This window comes from Drosophila biarmipes, unplaced genomic scaffold (assembly GCF_025231255.1).
Source record: "Drosophila biarmipes strain raj3 unplaced genomic scaffold, RU_DBia_V1.1 ptg000016l, whole genome shotgun sequence".
Classification (NCBI taxonomy): domain Eukaryota; kingdom Metazoa; phylum Arthropoda; class Insecta; order Diptera; family Drosophilidae; genus Drosophila; species Drosophila biarmipes.
This window is the reverse complement of record NW_026114534.1, coordinates 66,181-84,683: the sequence shown is the minus strand read 5'-3', so window position 1 is coordinate 84,683 and position 18,503 is coordinate 66,181. Positions and strand designations below refer to the sequence as shown.

The 18,503-nt window shown below is 39.8% G+C and overlaps 2 non-coding genes and 1 pseudogene across 2 annotated transcripts; all 3 read left to right on the top strand.

Annotated features, from left to right (window-relative positions):
* Window positions 1–3,996: 3,996 nt before the first annotated feature.
* On the top strand, window positions 3,997–5,991 carry LOC127011874 (small subunit ribosomal RNA). Its single transcript, XR_007765332.1, has one exon. It is a non-coding gene; the product is annotated as a small subunit ribosomal RNA (ribosomal RNA).
* A 1,203-nt stretch (window positions 5,992–7,194) lies between these two features.
* Window positions 7,195–7,373, top strand: LOC127011853 (5.8S ribosomal RNA). The gene has a single exon (XR_007765314.1). It is a non-coding gene; the product is annotated as a 5.8S ribosomal RNA (ribosomal RNA).
* A 402-nt stretch (window positions 7,374–7,775) lies between these two features.
* Window positions 7,776–17,219, top strand: LOC127011985 (large subunit ribosomal RNA; annotated as a pseudogene).
* Window positions 17,220–18,503: the final 1,284 nt, after the last annotated feature.

The window sequence follows — 18,503 nt, the reverse complement described above, 5'->3', positions numbered from 1 at the left end:
GCGAAATGAGATATTTATACCTAGTGAGGGCGGCACTAGTACTATAAATTGTGGCAAAATAAATCTTATGCAAATGCATAGGATTTTGTCAATACCGTACAAAAAACTAAGTAAAACGTATGGATATTGAAAAATAAATGGATTATATTCATAAAATACGAATATTTCTTGCATTCTCTTGTTATACGAGAGAATATCATACGGAGCGGGCAGCCCCTAGTATAGTAAGCAGTCGAATGGGAGACAGCGTGTCCAAAAACACCTATAGGGAGGTGGTCGTTGGCGGACCTCTCCTCGTATTGGTCAAACTTATGATTTTGTCAATACTATATAAAACGCCAATCATATCCATATAAAAGTGAATACAGTATATGGATATGAATAAAAAACCATACATAAATAAAAAAAAATATGTATAAAAAATTATACATATATTTATATTAAGCAATCGTATGGATGTGGCTTATAGGTATAATACCTATAAGGCATAATAATGTATAATATAGCAAATATACATATAAAAGTGCATGAATTGTATAGATATGGCATATAAGTGACATATTTATGAGAATAGCTAGTAGAATTTGCCCATACACTACTAGCGAAATGAGATATTTATACCTAGTGAGGGCGGCACTAGTACTATAAATTGTGGCAAAATAAATCTTATGCAAATGCATAGGATTTTGTCAATACCGTACAAAAAACTAAGTAAAACGTATGGATATTGAAAAATAAATGGATTATATTCATAAAATACGAATATTTCTTGCATTCTCTTGTTATATGAGAGAATATCATACGGAGCGGGTAGCCCCTAGTATAGTAAGCAGTCGAATGGGAGACAGCGTGTCCAAAAACACCTATAGGGAGGTGGTCGTTGGCGGACCTCTCCTCGTATTGGTCAAACTTATGATTTTGTCAATACTATATAAAACGCCAATCATATCCATATAAAAGTGAATACAGTATATGGATATGAATAAAAAACCATACATAAATAAAAAAAAATATGTATAAAAAATTATACATATATTTATATTAAGCAATCGTATGGATGTGGCTTATAGGTATAATACCTATAAGGCATAATAATGTATAATATAGCAAATATACATATAAAAGTGCATGAATTGTATAGATATGGCATATAAGTGACATATTTATGAGAATAGCTAGTAGAATTTGCCCATACACTACTAGCGAAATAAGATATTTATACCTAGTGAGGGCGGCACTAGTACTATAAATTGTGGCAAAATAAATCTTATGCAAATGCATAGGATTTTGTCAATACCGTACAAAAAACTAAGTAAAACGTATGGATATTGAAAAATAAATGGATTATATTCATAAAATACGAATATTTCTTGCATTCTCTTGTTATATGAGAGAATATCATACGGAGCGGGTAGCCCCTAGTATAGTAAGCAGTCGAATGGGAGACAGCGTGTCCAAAAACACCTATAGGGAGGTGGTCGTTGGCGGACCTCTCCTCGTATTGGTCAAACTTATGATTTTGTCAATACTATATAAAACGCCAATCATATCCATATAAAATTGAATACAGTATATGGATATGAATAAAAAACCATACATAAATAAAAAAAAAATATGTATAAAAAATTATACATATATTTATATTAAGCAATCGTATGGATGTGGCTTATAGGTATAATACCTATAAGGCATAATAATGTATAATATAGCAAATATACATATAAAAGTGCATGAATTGTATAGATATGGCATATAAGTGACATATTTATGAGAATAGCTAGTAGAATTTCCCCATACACTACTAGCGAAATGAGATATTTATACCTAGTGAGGGCGGCACTAGTACTATAAATTGTGGCAAAATAAATCTTATGCAAATGCATAGGATTTTGTCAATACCGTACAAAAAACTAAGTAAAACGTATGGATATTGAAAAATAAATGGATTATATTCATAAAATACGAATATTTCTTGCATTCTCTTGTTATATGAGAGAATATCATACGGAGCGGGTAGCCCCTAGTATAGTAAGCAGTCGAATGGGAGACAGCGTGTCCAAAAACACCTATAGGGAGGTGGTCGTTGGCGGACCTCTCCTCGTATTGGTCAAACTTATGATTTTGTCAATACTATATAAAACGCCAATCATATCCATATAAAAGTGAATACAGTATATGGATATGAATAAAAAACCATACATAAATAAAAAAAAAATATGTATAAAAAATTATACATATATTTATATTAAGCAATCGTATGGATGTGGCTTATAGGTATAATACCTATAAGGCATAATAATGTATAATATAGCAAATATACATATAAAAGTGCATGAATTGTATAGATATGGCATATAAGTGACATATTTATGAGAATAGCTAGTAGAATTTGCCCATACACTACTAGCGAAATGAGATATTTATACCTAGTGAGGGCGGCACTAGTACTATAAATTGTGGCAAAATAAATCTTATGCAAATGCATAGGATTTTGTCAATACCATACATAAACCGTATGGATATTGAGAAGTTAATAGATTACATCTATAATATGAGAAGTATTTTAGTATTCTTATTAAATAAGAGAATACTATAAGGGTGAGTGGCAAAGAGAATTGAATATACCCGAATGGGAGACAGCGTGTCCAAAAACTACTATAGGTGGTGTGGCAAATATGAGGAAGGCAATATATCCATATAATGAAAATAAAAGTGCGTTTTCTTATTATATAAGAGAACACTATATGGGTGAGTGGCAAAGTAAATTGAATATACCCGAATGGGAGACAGCGTGTCCAAAAACTACTATAGGTGGTGTGGCAAATATGAGGAAGGCAATATATCCATATAATGAAAATAAAAGTGCGTTTTCTTATTATATAAGAGAACACTATATGGGTGAGTGGCAAAGTAAATTGAATATACCCGAATGGGAGACAGCGTGTCCAAAAACTACTATAGGTGGTGTGGCAAATATGAGGAAGGCAATATATCCATATAATGAATATAAAAGTGCGTTGTCTTATTATATAAGAGAACACTATATGGGTGAGTGGCAAAGTAAATTGAATATACCCGAATGGGAGACAGCGTGTCCAAAAACTACTATAGGATGGTCAATGGGCCGGCCGTCTGCTATTGACATATGTCAGTAGAGAAGATATTATCCGTCAAATTTGTTTCTTTATTCATTTATTTGAATACGAGACTTGGCTCCGCGGTTAATATTTTAAGCCCAAAGATAATAACGTTGAAACAAAGGCCAAGTTTCTATTGTACATAGAATAACAAATTGTTTTCGAATTTTATCGTTAATTTTAGGAGGTAGGCTAACATGATTTATATTATATGTGTATTATTAAATAATAATAGTACATAAAAGTCTACCAAAGAAATATAAAAATGTAATTATGAATACATTTTCAATATTAATATCAACTTATATTGTTGATAATAAAAAATAGCTATTAAGAGAGTTATTTAAGAAATTATATAATATATAATAAAGAGTATATATATAAATAATATATAAGTATATATTATTTAAGAAATAAATATAGTAGTAATAATTATATATATACACTCGGTTCTATTTTATATATTACCAGAGACTTATATGGATATATATAGATAAATTTTAAATTTATCGTCAAAATACAAATGATTAACTCAATATCTTATATTGGTTAAACAAAAATTGTACATGTGTGGATACAATATATTATGTATGTCGAACAAAAATGATATTTTAGAATGAAATGTGCATATATAAAGAAAATATATGAAAAATAAATATTGTGTTTATAAAGAATATGATTCTTTTTGACATCAATAAAAACTTGTTATTATTAGTGGCGAAACAAGTATAAATTGGAAAACAAACGTATACGAATGCTATATAAAAATGGCCGTATTCGATAGAAATAAAATCTATAACAACATATATATTGCTAATTTCTATTCAAAAAATATGAATGAAATATGAATAAAAACATTATTCTGGTTGATCCTGCCAGTAGTTATATGCTTGTCTCAAAGATTAAGCCATGCATGTCTAAGTACACACGAATTAAAAGTGAAACCGCAAAAGGCTCATTATATCAGTTATGGTTCCTTAGATCGTTAACAGTTACTTGGATAACTGTGGTAATTCTAGAGCTAATACATGCAATTAAAACATGAACCTTATGGAACATGTGCTTTTATTAGGCTAAAACCAAGCGATCGCAAGATCGTTATATTGGTTGAACTCTAGATAACATGCAGATCGTATGGTCTTGTACCGACGACAGATCTTTCAAATGTCTGCCCTATCAACTTTTGATGGTAGTATCTAGGACTACCATGGTTGCAACGGGTAACGGGGAATCAGGGTTCGATTCCGGAGAGGGAGCCTGAGAAACGGCTACCACATCTAAGGAAGGCAGCAGGCGCGTAAATTACCCACTCCCAGCTCGGGGAGGTAGTGACGAAAAATAACAATACAGGACTCATATCCGAGGCCCTGTAATTGGAATGAGTACACTTTAAATCCTTTAACAAGGACCAATTGGAGGGCAAGTCTGGTGCCAGCAGCCGCGGTAATTCCAGCTCCAATAGCGTATATTAAAGTTGTTGCGGTTAAAACGTTCGTAGTTGAACTTGTGCTTCATACGGGTAGTACAACTTACAATTGTGGTTAGTACTATACCTTTATGTATGTAAGCGTATTACCGGTGGAGTTCTTACATGTGCTTAGATACTTGTATTTTTTCATATGTTCCTCCTATTTAAAAACCTGCATTAGTGCTCTTAAACGAGTGTTATTGTGGGCCGGTACAATTACTTTGAACAAATTAGAGTGCTTAAAGCAGGCTTCAAATGCCTGAATATTCTGTGCATGGGATAATGAAATAAGACCTCTGTTCTGCTTTCATTGGTTTTCAGATCAAGAGGTAATGATTAATAGAAGCAGTTTGGGGGCATTAGTATTACGACGCGAGAGGTGAAATTCTTGGACCGTCGTAAGACTAACTTAAGCGAAAGCATTTGCCAAAGATGTTTTCATTAATCAAGAACGAAAGTTAGAGGTTCGAAGGCGATCAGATACCGCCCTAGTTCTAACCATAAACGATGCCAGCTAGCAATTGGGTGTAGCTACTTTTATGGCTCTCTCAGTCGCTTCCCGGGAAACCAAAGCTTTTGGGCTCCGGGGGAAGTATGGTTGCAAAGCTGAAACTTAAAGGAATTGACGGAAGGGCACCACCAGGAGTGGAGCCTGCGGCTTAATTTGACTCAACACGGGAAAACTTACCAGGTCCGAACATAAGTGTGTAAGACAGATTGATAGCTCTTTCTCGAATCTATGGGTGGTGGTGCATGGCCGTTCTTAGTTCGTGGAGTGATTTGTCTGGTTAATTCCGATAACGAACGAGACTCAAATATATTAAATAGATATCTTCAGGATTATGGTGTTGAAGCTTATATAGCCTTCATTCATGGTGGCAGTAAAATGTTTATTGTGTTTGAATGTGTTTATATAAGTGGAGCCGTACCTGTTGGTTTGTCCCATTATAAGGACACTAGCTTCTTAAATGGACAAATTGCGTCTAGCAATAATGAGATTGAGCAATAACAGGTCTGTGATGCCCTTAGATGTCCTGGGCTGCACGCGCGCTACAATGAAAGTATCAACGTGTATTTCCTAGACCGAGAGGTCCGGGTAAACCGCTGAACCACTTTCATGCTTGGGATTGTGAACTGAAACTGTTCACATGAACTTGGAATTCCCAGTAAGTGTGAGTCATTAACTCGCATTGATTACGTCCCTGCCCTTTGTACACACCGCCCGTCGCTACTACCGATTGAATTATTTAGTGAGGTCTCCGGACGTGATCACTGTGACGCCTTGCGTGTTACGGTTGTTTCGCAAAAGTTGACCGAACTTGATTATTTAGAGGAAGTAAAAGTCGTAACAAGGTTTCCGTAGGTGAACCTGCGGAAGGATCATTAATGTTTTAATATCCTTACCGTTAATAAAATATTTGTTTATATTATAATAAATACATTATAGTATTACAAATAAAATATGAATTGCCAAAATGTATATGAGATCTATTATAGATCAAATGAAATTTCGAACAAGCAAATCGAAATAATGCAAATATTAAAATTATATATTGTATTTAATACATATGAGAGAAATTAATAAGCAGCCAAAGCAAACAAATAAAAATTCGAACAAGCAAATCGAATTATTAAAATAATAATATTAAATTATTATTGTATATCCTTACCGTTAATAAAATATTTGTTTATATTATAATAAATACATTATAATAATACAAATAAAATATGAATTGCCAAAATGTATATGAGATCTAATATAGATCAAATAAAATTTCGAACAAGCAAATCGAAATAATGCAAATATTAAAATTATATATTGTATTTAATACATATGAGAGAAATAATAAGCAGCCAAAGCAAACAAATAAAAATTCGAACAAGCAAATCGAATTATTAAAATAATAATATTAAATTATTATTGTATATCCTTACCGTTAATAAAATATTTGTTTATATTATAATAAATACATTATAGTAATACAAATAAAATATGAATTGCCAAAATGTATATGATCTAATATAGATCAAATGAAATTTCGAACAAGCAAATCGAAATAATGCAAATATTAAAATTATATATTGTATTTAATACATATGAGAGAAATAATAAGCAGCCAAAACAAACAAATAAAAATTCGAACAAGCAAATCGAATTATTAAAATAATAATATTAAATTATTATTGTATATAAACACAATTAAAATACTGTGTGTATATGGACCATAATATACACGCGTTGCGATATGTATTGTTCATCTCAGTTATGCGCATACATTGGATAATGCAACAACCTAAAATGTACAATGTTGTACCTGGTTTTATACAGGTTAATGTTTTATATAAATTTCAATTTATATCGCTAAAAAAGTATTAATATATATATATATATATTTATTTACAATAAATGCAATTTAAAAAGAAATACTTTGATATATATTGGTTATATAAAACTAAGACATTTCGCAGCATTCGTTTTAGGTATAAAAATAAATTTATTGAAGGAATTGATATATGCCAGTAAAATGGTGTATTTTTAATTTCTTTCAATAAAAACATATTTGACAAAATTAAGAAACCAATTTATAAAACTCTAAGCGGTGGATCACTCGGCTCATGGGTCGATGAAGAACGCAGCAAACTGTGCGTCATCGTGTGAACTGCAGGACACATGAACATCGACATTTTGAACGCATATCGCAGTCCATGCTGTTATGTACTTTAATTAATTTTATAGTGCTGCTTGGACTACATATGGTTGAGGGTTGTAAGACTATGCTAATTAAGTTGCTTATACAAATTTTATAATGAAATTTTATAAGCATATGGTATATTATTGGATAATAATAATTTAATTATTTTATTCATAATATTAAAAAATATATGAAAAACATTATCTCACATTAGTAAATAATTTGAATGTGAAAAACGAAGAGAAATATTTTCTTTTTCAATCAAATGATACTGAGAAATGTCTAGCATAAAAATTTATCTAGAATTGTCTCTTATTAATGATTAGAAAATAGAAAACCGTTGACAATATTATTGTTCTTCGTTGATTCGTTAAATCAAACAAATGCCATTTATATACAGATATTATTAATATAACGAATTTAATAAAATGTTTTATCATTATATATAAAGAATTAATTGCATATAAAAGTTATACACAACCTCAACTCATATGGGACTACCCCCTGAATTTAAGCATATTAATTAGGGGAGGAAAAGAAACTAACAAGGATTTTCTTAGTAGCGGCGAGCGAAAAGAAATCAGTTCAGCACTAAGTCACTTTGTCTATATGGCAAATGTGAGATGCAGTGTATGGAGCGTCAATATTCTAGTATGAGAAATTAACGATTTAAGTCCTTCTTAAATGAGGCCATTTACCCATAGAGGGTGCCAGGCCCGTATAACGTTAATGATTACTAGATGATGTTTCCAAAGAGTCGTGTTGCTTGATAGTGCAGCACTAAGTGGGTGGTAAACTCCATCTAAAACTAAATATAACCATGAGACCGATAGTAAACAAGTACCGTGAGGGAAAGTTGAAAAGAACTCTGAATAGAGAGTTAAACAGTACGTGAAACTGCTTAGAGGTTAAGCCCGATGAACCTGAATATCCGTTATGGAAAATTCATCATTAGAATTGTAATATTTAAACAATATTATGATAATAGTGTGCATTTTTTCCATATAAGGACATTGTAATCTATTAGCATACCAAATTTATCATAAAATATAACTTATAGTTTATTCAAATTAATTTGCTTGCATTTTAACACAGAATAAATGTTATTAATTTGATAAAGTGCTGATAGATTTATATGAATACAGTGCGTTAATTTTTCGGAATTATATAATGGCATAATTATCATTGATTTTTGTGTTTATTATATGCACTTGTAGGATTAACAATGCGAAAGATTCAGGATACCTTCGGGACCCGTCTTGAAACACGGACCAAGGAGTCTAACATATGTGCAAGTTATTGGGATATAAACCTAATAGCGTAATTAACTTGACTAATAATGGGATTAGTTTTTTAACTATTTATAGCTAATTAACACAATCCCGGGGCGTTCTATATAGTTATGTATAATGATATTTATATTATTTATGCCTCTAACTGGAACGTACCTTGAGCATATATGCTGTGACCCGAAAGATGGTGAACTATACTTGATCAGGTTGAAGTCAGGGGAAACCCTGATGGAAGACCGAAACAGTTCTGACTTGCAAATCGATTGTCAGAATTGAGTATAGGGGCGAAAGACCAATCGAACCATCTAGTAGCTGGTTCCTTCCGAAGTTTCCCTCAGGATAGCTGGTGCATTTTAATATTATATAAAATAATCTTATCTGGTAAAGCGAATGATTAGAGGCCTTAGGGTCGAAACGATCTTAACCTATTCTCAAACTTTAAATGGGTAAGAACCTTAACTTTCTTGATATGAAGTTCAAGGTTATGATATAATGTGCCCAGTGGGCCACTTTTGGTAAGCAGAACTGGCGCTGTGGGATGAACCAAACGTAATGTTACGGTGCCCAAATTAACAACTCATGCAGATACCATGAAAGGCGTTGGTTGCTTAAAACAGCAGGACGGTGATCATGGAAGTCGAAATCCGCTAAGGAGTGTGTAACAACTCACCTGCCGAAGCAACTAGCCCTTAAAATGGATGGCGCTTAAGTTGTATACCTATACATTACCGCTAAAGTAGATGATTTATATTACTTGTAATATAAATTTTGAAACTTTAGTGAGTAGGAAGGTACAATGGTATGCGTAGAAGTGTTTGGCGTAAGCCTGCATGGAGCTGCCATTGGTACAGATCTTGGTGGTAGTAGCAAATAATCGAATGAGACCTTGGAGGACTGAAGTGGAGAAGGGTTTCGTGTGAACAGTGGTTGATCACGAGTTAGTCGGTCCTAAGTTCAAGGCGAAAGCCGAAAATTTTCAAGTAAAATACAAATGCCAAACAAATATATATATTATATAAAATCTAGCTAAATTAATATACTTGAATAATTTTGAACGAAAGGGAATACGGTTCCAATTCCGTAACCTGTTGAGTATCCGTTTGTTATTAAATATGGGCCTCGTGCTCATCCTGGCAACAGGAACGACCATAAAGAAGCCGTCGAGAGATATCGGAAGAGTTTTCTTTTCTGTTTTATAGCCGTACTACCATGGAAGTCTTTCGCAGAGAGATATGGTAGATGGGCTAGAAGAGCATGACATATACTGTTGTGTCGATATTTTCTCCTCGGACCTTGAAAATTTATGGTGGGGACACGCAAACTTCTCAACAGGCCGTACCAATATCCGCAGCTGGTCTCCAAGGTGAAGAGTCTCTAGTCGATAGAATAATGTAGGTAAGGGAAGTCGGCAAATTAGATCCGTAACTTCGGGATAAGGATTGGCTCTGAAGATTGAGATAGTCGGGCTTGATTGGGAAACAATAACATGGTTTATGTGCTCGTTCTGGGTAAATAGAGTTTCTAGCATTTATGTTAGTTACTTGTTCCCCGGATAGTTTAGTTACGTAGCCAATTGTGGAACTTTCTTGCTAAAATTTTTAAGAATACTAATTGGGTTAAACCAATTAGTTCTTATTAATTATAACGATTATCAATTAACAATCAATTCAGAACTGGCACGGACTTGGGGAATCCGACTGTCTAATTAAAACAAAGCATTGTGATGGCCCTAGCGGGTGTTGACACAATGTGATTTCTGCCCAGTGCTCTGAATGTCAAAGTGAAGAAATTCAAGTAAGCGCGGGTCAACGGCGGGAGTAACTATGACTCTCTTAAGGTAGCCAAATGCCTCGTCATCTAATTAGTGACGCGCATGAATGGATTAACGAGATTCCTACTGTCCCTATCTACTCAGTCGGTGTTAGATTGCTCGTGCGAACAGACGTGTTTTCCGTACGCTCCGCGAGTGTAGCCAATATTGACTGATAGAGACCAGATACGAAGCTAGAAACAGCACGAAAATTCGTGTTTTGTGCCTGCGAACCCAGTGCGCGTGTTTTCCCTGTGTAAAAGTGGTGAAACCGGGTGAAATTGGGTTTTTCCCATTGGAAATTTTCCATTGCGCCACGTGTGTCACGAGAGAGGCGCTCTCTTGAGAGAGGCGTTAGGCTTATTTAGGCACATTTTGCCTAAAACAGCTGTGCGGTTTGTGTCATCGCTAAACTTTTATCAGCTGATCAGCTGATAGAGCTTTCCGACCAGCTGATAATAAAGGGGTAAGTCCTTGGTGGAAAAGCTTTTGGGTTGGAACTGCCGATAACCGGCGGATGGCGCCACCCAAAATGGATGTTGGAGATTCTGGCAGTGAGAGTGCTAGTAGTAGGGGAAGCAGTGGGGGCAGAGGACGACCCAGAGGTAAGCGCAATAAAGCGCCGCTGAGGGACGCCTCTAGGTGCAAGTTGATGGCACTGGATGCAACTGCCGCTGACACTGCGACAGCCCCTGCCGCTGCCGCTGCCGCTGCCGCTGCCCCTGCTGCTGCCGCTGCCGCTGCCCCTGTCGCTGCCCTTGCCGCAGCCCCTGCCGCTCCCGCAGCCCCCGCCGCTGCTGCATCCTCTGCTGAACACGAGAAGACCTTCGTTGCACCAGCCAGTCCTCTAAAATCCTTCTCGGATAGGGAGTGGAGAGGTAATGGTGCCGTCGCTGCCGAGATGGGGGACATCCGATCGGAGATCGGTAGGATGTTCATGGTCTCCTATGCCAACCCGGCCACAAATGTGAAGGTGCAGTCCGTAGCCAACCGCTACGAGGAGGTTGTTGCAGCCCTCCTTATACGGATTGGAGTGCTTGAGGACCGCCTTAAGAAGCAGGCACCGGTTGCCTCGGCCGTCTCATACGCAGCCGCCGCTGCTAGAGGCGCGCACCTTATCGCCTCACCTGCTGCCCCTGTCGCCCCCTATGCCCCTGTAGCCGCACCGCGGAAAATCCGGGAGACCTGGTCGGCAGTCGTTGCATGTGATGATCCGGCCTTATCAGGGAGGCAAATTGCGGACAAGGTCCGCAAAGAGGTAGCGCCTGCTTTGGGCGTCAGAGTGCATGAGGTGCGAGAGTTGAAGCGGGGCGGCGCGATTATTCGCACGCCATCGCAGGCGGAGATGTCGAAAATCGTTGCCTCCGCAAAATTCGCTGAGGTGGGCCTTAAGGTGTCCAAAAACACTGCCGCAAAACCCAGGGTGACGGTACAGGATGTGGACACCACTGTGACGCCGGATGAGTTCATGATGGAGTTAAAAGAGAAAAACTTCGAGGAGATGTCGCTGAAGGAGTTCCAGAAGGCGGTAGTCCTGGCGACCAAGCCCTGGTCAGCAGCTAACAGCGCCACTATAAACGTGACGCTGGAAGTAGATGATCAGGCGTTGGCCGTTCTCGAAAGCGGGAGGGTGTATATCAAGTGGTTCTCTTACCGCTGCCGCTCTCAAGTGCGCACCTATGCGTGCCACCGATGCCTTGGTTTTGACCACAAAGTCAGCGAGTGTCGGTACGCTAGAGAAAACCAGGTCTGCCGCCAGTGCGGACAGAACGACCACGTCGCGGCGAAGTGCAAAAATGCGGTGGACTGCCGTAACTGCCGCCATAAAGGGCTACCCTCGGGGCACTATATGCTCTCGGGTGGATGCCCGATATATAGCGCTGTGCTAGCCAGGGTGCAAGCTAGACATTAACATGTTCAGCTTCATCCAAGCGAATTGTGGTCGAGGCCGTTGCGCTGTCATCGAGATTGCAAAGCGGATGAGAGATGCTGGCCACCTGTTCGCACTCATTCAGGAGCCCTATGTGGACGCAGGCAAGCGTCTCACTGGACTCCCTGGAGGCATGAGAATCTTCGCTGACAAAAGGAAGAAAGCTGCCATCATCGTGGACGACCCGTCTGCCATCTGCATGCCCATCGAGACATTGACGACGGATTATGGAGTGTGCGTGAGTGTCACAGGAAAATACGGCACCATTTTTCTGTCCTCCGTATACTGCCAGTACTCAGCTGCCCTGCAGCCCTACACTGACTACCTGGATACGGTTCTGCTGCTAGCCAGCAGGACACCGACAATCCTCGGACTTGATGCGAATGCGGTTTCCCCGATGTGGTTCAGCAAAACTCCAGCTAACTCTGGAGACCGTCTGAATCGCGAACGGGGACAGCACATGGACGAGTGGATCATCGCAAGCGGTGTCTGTGTGCTTAATACGGCCAGCCAGGTGTTCACGTTCGATAATCACCGCTCCAGAAGTGATATCGACGTGACCTTCACCAACGAAGCAGCGCGTGTGTGGGCAACATACGAATGGAGAGTTGACTTCTGGGAGCTGAGTGACCACAACATCATCACTGTTGAGGTTACTCCAGATCCAAGCAGTACCGTTGAGAGCCTAGCTCCGGTACCGCAATGGAGGCTCTCCAATGCAAGTTGGCGAAGATTCAGAGTAGAACTAAGGGATGTAGCTGAATGTCTCGAGGAACTGGAGGAATCGCCGTTGGATGATCATGTGTCAGCCCTTCGCTCCATCGTACATGAAGTGTGCGACAGGGTAATAGGGCGCAGGATACCTGCAGCAAGGGGAAACGTAATATGGTGGAATCCTGAACTGAGTACCAAGCGCCAAGAGGTCAGGAGACTGAGGCGCAGGCTGCAGGCAGCTCGTCGGAGTGGCACCGGCGATGTTGAGCGACTTGCCGCTGGATTAAGGCTTGCCTCAGGCCAGTATAAGAAGCTTATCCTGATGACAAAGGAACAAAACTGGCGGGACTTCGTGGGACGGCACAAGGATGATCCATGGGGGCACGCCTACCGAATATGCCGAGGCCGGAAAAAGACAACCGATCTTGGATGTCTTAGGTCGAACGGCGCGCTACTTACGACATGGCACGACTGCGCAGATATACTCCTCCGCAACTTCTTCCCTGTTGCGGAATCCACAGTGCGTGAGGGTATAACTCCTGCTGCTCCACCGACCCTCGAAGCCTTCGAGGTGGCAACCAGCGTCGCGAAGCTGAGAAGCCGGCGATCGCCGGGAATGGACGGCATCACGGGTGGGATCGTCAAGGAGGTATGGCGTGCTATCCCTCAGCACCTGACGAAGTTGTACTCTCGATGCCTCTCGGAAGGATATTTTCCTGCCGAGTGGAAACACCCGAGAGTGATACCGCTGGTAAAGGGGCCAGATAAGGACAGGAGCGATCCTGCCTCTTATCGTGGCATATGCCTTTTGCCAGTGTTCGGAAAGGTGCTGGAAGGGATCATGGTGAATCGACTGAAGGATGTGCTACCGGATGGCTGCAGATGGCAATTTGGATTTCGGCCTGGACGCTGCGTTGAGGATGCGTGGATGCACGCTAAAAACACCGTTTCCACCAGCCGCGAGAGGAGGGTGCTGGGAATCTTTGTTGATTTCAAGGGTGCCTTCGACAATGTTGAGTGGAACGCGGTGCTGGATCGGCTTATCGACGTCGGCTGTCGAGAGATAGACTTGTGGAAAAGTTATTTCTCCGGTCGAAGTGCCAGTATCATCAGCAGTTACGAAGCGGCCACAGTGTCGGTTACACGGGGCTGCCCGCAAGGGTCCGTCAGTGGTCCATTTATTTGGAACCTACTGATGGATGTGCTGCTTCAGCGCCTGGAGCCACATTGTGCTCTGAGCGCGTTTGCAGATGACTTGCTACTTTTCGTCGATGGGAATTCCCGTGCCGATCTGGAGCGAAAGGGTGAGCAGTTGATGGACATCGTGGGAGCCTGGGGAGCTGAGGTTGGAGTGAGTGTGTCAACCAGCAAGACGGCAATCATGTTGCTGAAAGGGAATCTTTCAGACACTAGGAGACCGACGGTACGGTTTGCTGGAGCAAGCCTGCCATACGTCACCAAATGCCGGTACCTTGGCATCTTAGTCGGCGAGCGGATGAGCTTTCTCCCGCATATCTCTGCTCTCAGAGATCGGCTGGCTGGAGTTGCCGGAGGGCTAGCACGGGTGCTCCGAGTCGATTGGGGGCTCAGCTCCCGTGCTAAGAGGACGATATACAGCGGACTCATGGTCCCCTGTGCACTCTTCGGTGCCTCGGTCTGGTACAAGGCGGCGAGCAAGGGCAAGTCCTTAAGACTCCTCACCTCGTGCCAGAGGACCATCCTATTAGGATGCCTACCGGTATGCCGCACAGTGTCCACGGTGGCACTGCAGGTGCTTGCTGGTGCTCCTCCAATGGATTTAGATGCTCACAGGATGGCAGTGAAGTTTAAGCTCAGAAAGCACGTTCCCCTGGACGAGAGCGACTGGCTCTATGGACAGGACTTGTCTGTGTTGGACTGGAAATCCAAGATGGCTCTGCTAGACGAATGTCTGCTAAATGAGTGGCAACTCAGATGGGACCAAGCGGCTCACGGTTTTGTGACTCGCCAGTTTTTCCCAGAGGCAGCGTTCGTCTACAAGAGGAAGGACTTTGTCTTCACCTTAAGAGCCGGATTCTTGCTGACAGGACACGGGTCGTTCAACGCTTTCCTCCATGGTAGAACCCTCAGCACCACAACCGCATGCTCATGTGGAGAGGAGAGTGAGGACTGGCTTCACGTACTATGTGAGTGCCGCCTCTATAGCGATTTGCGTGACTTGGATGCCCTTGGCATTGTTCGAGTCCAAGAAAGATGGAACGTCGCAGGAGTAGTCGAGACCCCAGAACGGATGCGTCTCCTAGGAGCTTTTGCTGATGCTGCCTTCTCGAGGCGTAGGATGGAAGCGACGAGGGATGAACCGCAGGCGCCGGGACAATAGTCCCAAAACTCCCTTGCCGTGTGGCAACGGCGAAGAATACTGCCACAGCTTGTCATTGCTTGTCGTAGGAGGCGACTAATATGACATGGTTGCCCCATCCGAGCTTGTCGGAGCTGAAGGGGTGAGGCCCACCGAGCCTGAAATTTCGGTGCCACGGGTTGAGTGGTTCTCCAAGGCTACTCATTGAGGTCGGCCCCCTAGTGGGAGTTTCGTGGTGGCTGTGGTTGACACCTATATCGCGGGTAGAGTCCCCGGGCTCGACGTGGATGTTGCGTTAATACAACTCGGGTGCTGCGACCCAAAGAACAGTAGAGATTTTAGATAGATCTCGCCCCTATGCAAGGGGGAGTGCTTGCCCGACAAGCAAGTACTTAAATTGCTACTGGGGTGGTTGCTATGTACATAGCTATAGCTTCTAGTCCAGGGCGTTGGTTTGGCGCTTAACCCAGACCCTTGCATTATATACTCCCTTGTGGGTATATTAGAATGCCGTGGCTGTAATCCCTTCAGTGCGGAACACGTCACGTTAAATAAGTTCGGAGGGATCCGAGACACACCTGTCCCTATCTACTATCTAGCGAAACCACAGCCAAGGGAACGGGCTTGGAATAATTAGCGGGGAAAGAAGACCCTTTTGAGCTTGACTCTAATCTGGCAGTGTAAGGAGACATAAGAGGTGTAGAATAAGTGGGAGATATTAGACCTCGGTTTGGTATCGCCAATGAAATACCACTACTCTTATTGTTTCCTTACTTACTTGATTAAATGGAACGTGTATCATTTCCTAGCCATTATACGGATATATTTATTATATCTTATGGTATTGGGTTTTGATGCAAGCTTCTTGATCAAAGTATCACGAGTTTGTTATATAATCGCAAACAAATTCTTTAATAAAACGGTGCATTTATGTATTTTTGATTTGAAAATTTGGTATAACTCCAATTACTCAGGTATGATCCAATTCAAGGACATTGCCAGGTAGGGAGTTTGACTGGGGCGGTACATCTCTCAAATAATAACGGAGGTGTCCCAAGGCCAGCTCAGTGCGGACAGAAACCACACATAGAGCAAAAGGGCAAATGCTGACTTGATCTCGGTGTTCAGTACACACAGGGACAGCAAAAGCTCGGCCTATCGATCCTTTTGGTTTAAAGAGTTTTTAACAAGAGGTGTCAGAAAAGTTACCATAGGGATAACTGGCTTGTGGCGGCCAAGCGTTCATAGCGACGTCGCTTTTTGATCCTTCGATGTCGGCTCTTCCTATCATTGTGAAGCAAAATTCACCAAGCGTTGGATTGTTCACCCATGCAAGGGAACGTGAGCTGGGTTTAGACCGTCGTGAGACAGGTTAGTTTTACCCTACTAATGACAAAACGTTGTTGCGACAGCATTCCTGCGTAGTACGAGAGGAACCGCAGGTACGGACCAATGGCACAATACTTGTTCGAGCGAACAGTGGTATGACGCTACGTCCGTTGGATTATGCCTGAACGCCTCTAAGGTCGTATCCGTGCTGGACTGCAATGATAAATAAGGGGCAATTTGCATTGTATGGCTTCTAAACCATTTAAAGTTTATAATTTACTTTTTAAACGACAATGGATGTGATGCCAATGTAATTTGTAACATAGTAAATTGGGAGGATCTTTGATCACCTGATGCCGCGCTAGTTACATATAAAAGCATTATTTAATACAATGACAAAGCCTAGAATCAATTGTAAACGACTTTTGTAACAGGCAAGGTGTTGTAAGTGGTTGAGCAGCTGCCATACTGCGATCCACTGAAGCTTATCCTTTGCTTGATGATTCGATAATAAAATTGCATAATTTATTTGTTGTGTTAAACTTCTTATATAAAGTTCAACCAACAATCTATTTGTATGCATTGATTGTTTGCTTGGCTTTGTGGCGAATTTTTAATCCTTTATATATTACATTCCTAAGGTCTAGATTTTCAAGTAAGAGACCAATTTGATTAACATATCAATATAAGTACAACTCGACCATCTAATAATAACAATATGAATCGTCATCTTATTAGTGACGCGAAGATTGGCAAACATATAATATAAAAATATTCCTAAGGTCTAGATTTTCAAGTAAGAGACCAATTTGATTAACATATCAATATAAGTACAACTCGACCATCTAATAATAACAATATGAATCGTCATCTTATTAGTGACGCGAAGATTGGCAAACATATAATATAAAAATATTCCTAAGGTCTAGATTTTCAAGTAAGAGACCAATTTGATTAACATATCAATATAAGTACAACTCGACCATCTAATAATAATATGAATCGTCATCTTATTAGTGACGCGAAGATTGGCAAACATATAATATAAAAATATTCCTAAGGTCTAGATTTTCAAGTAAGAGACCAATTTGATTAACATATCAATATAAGTACAACTCGACCATCTAATAATAACAATATGAATCGTCATCTTATTAGTGACGCGAAGATTGGCAAACATATAATATACAAATATTCCTAAGGTCTAGATTTTCAAGTAAGAGACCAATTTGATTAACATATCAATATAAGTACAACTCGACCATCTAATAATAACAATATGAATCGTCATCTTATTAGTGACGCGAAGATTGGCAAACATATAATATAAAAATATTCCTAAGGTCTAGATTTTCAAGTAAGAGACCAATTTGATTAACATATCAATATAAGTACAACTCGACCATCTAATAATAACAATATGAATCGTCATCTTATTAGTGACGCGAAGATTGGCAAACATATAATATAAAAATATTCCTAAGGTCTAGATTTTCAAGTAAGAGACCAATTTGATTAACATATCAATATAAGTACAACTCGACCATCTAATAATAACAATATGAATCGTCATCTTATTAGTGACGCGAAGATTGGCAAACATATAATATAAAAATATTCCTAAGGTCTAGATTTTCAAGTAAGAGACCAATTTGATTAACATATCAATATAAGTACAACTCGACCATCTAATAATAACAATATGAATCGTCATCTTATTACTGACGCGAAGATTGGCAAACATATAATATACAAATATTCCTAAGGTCTAGATTTTCAAGTAAGAGACCAA